Source organism: Halyomorpha halys, unplaced genomic scaffold (genome assembly GCF_000696795.3).
Source record: "Halyomorpha halys isolate HHAL.00 unplaced genomic scaffold, Hhal_1.1 Scaffold416.1, whole genome shotgun sequence".
Lineage (NCBI taxonomy): Eukaryota > Metazoa > Arthropoda > Insecta > Hemiptera > Pentatomidae > Halyomorpha > Halyomorpha halys.
Window position 1 is genome coordinate 284,434 of NW_027112060.1, and position 2,126 is coordinate 286,559.

Sequence of the window (2,126 nt, forward strand, 5' to 3'; positions counted from 1 at the left end):
TCCTCCCGAATCCAATCCTTAACAGTCCAAAATCCTTCGTAAAATCCTTAACACTCCTTACTTTGTCACAAATCAAGTCATCCATCATGACCTCAATGTCCCATATGTTGCCCCTAGGCGTCTGAAAAGAAGATGACCTCGGGATCTTCTCTTCTAGAAATGTTATTGGAGTTCTATCAATGGGTAGATCCTCCACATATTTTTATCATGTCACTATCTCACCTACAGCAAATTTACTTGTTGTATATATGTTATACAGTTGTAAATAACAATAAATAAATTATTTAAAAAAAACATTCACCTTATATTTTTATCAATCAACTACCATTACCTTCTATTGTTATTAACCATTCATTGTTATGTATATTTCCAAATATGTTTGTTTAATATTTTTTCTTTATTTTTGTATTTTTGAGTGATGGTCGTTATCTCTTTTATGTTTTGTTTTTTATCACCGATGAAGGCCTAAAATTGAGGTCGAAAGGTAATTAAAATTAAATAAGTTAATACTGAAAGATTATTGATTGACCGTGTGAATAGACGAATGGAATATGGTCTGAGTGCGGTAAAAAAAACAACACTCAAATAGTAAATAATTATACTATTTTTATTGAGCCAACGTTTCGCCCCATGTTGCAGGGCTTCGTCAGGGCTAAAAAAGATACAAAAACTATAGTTACAAAAAAGAAACAAGAAAAAACATAAGTGGAAAATAACAGGAGTATACAATGAAAATTGAGATATAATAAGAAAAATTAAAGGTTGTAAATAGTAAATGAAAAGGGTAATAGTAACAGATCTTATATCTATCTTCCACTTATGTTTTTCCTTTTTGTAACTATAGTGTTTGTATCTTTTTTAGCCCTGACGAAGCCCTGCAACATGGGGCGATACGTTGGCTCAATAAAAATAGTATAATTATTTACTATTTGAGTTTGCTTTTTTTACCGCACCCATATTCCACCATAAATAAGTTAATGTTTATTTGTGTTTTTTTTTTTTTGTTTTTTTTGCTGACTTCACCCCCGACAAACTTCTTCTCATTTTAATCTACGTCAAATATTAATACTCATTAATTTTCTCATAGTGTTTGAACATATCCATTTTGATCATGATATCTAGTAGAATAATAAAATAATTATGATAGATTAACCGCACCTCCGACTATCTTCTCATATTAATCTACGGCCAACTATTAATACAACCATTACTTGCTTCAGTGCTTGAACATATCCATGATATAATAAAAACAATAAAATAATTAAGAGGTACACTACTGTAACAAAAAGAAGGCAGACTACTGAACTTGTAGTGTTGATTAATGGAAGTGACGAAATTATCACCGATGAAGGCCTAAAATTGAAGTCGAAAGGTCAGTAAAAATAAATAAGTTAATGTTAAACTTCTCCTCATTTTAATCTACGTCAACTATTAATACCTCATAGTGTTTGAACATATTCATAGTGTTTGAACATATTCATCTTGATCGCGATATCAAGTTGAACAATAAAACAATTAAGATAGATTAACCACACCCCCGACCATCTTCTCATATTAATCTACGGCCAACTATTAATACACCATTACTTGTCTCAATGTTTCAAGTTTTCCGTGATATAATAAAAAACAATAAAATAATTAAGGAATACTACGGTAACAAAAAGAAGGCCATTACATAATATTAAAAGTCCATTGCTCATCATTTACATTTTCTTCCGCACCTCTCATTATGTTTATTTCTTCAACAGTTTCTGTTTTGTATTTTTTTCATAATTTATAATATAATTTTTACTTCTATAGTATTATATTTCATCTTCTATTGTTATCAACCGACTTCTATTACCTTCAATTGTTATTAACCAACTTTTTTCCACTTAATTCATTTTTATATACATTTCAAAATATGTTTGATTATAATTTTTCGAAAGGTTGGCAAAAATGATAAGTTTTTGTTTATTTGTGTATTTTTTGCTGAGCACACCCCCGACCATCTCATACTACATAGTGTTATACACTTCTTTACTTTTCTCAGTGTGTTTGAACATATCCATCTTGATCGGGATATCAAATAAAACAATAAAATAATTAAGGAACACTGTAACAAAAAGAAGGCAGACTACTAGACT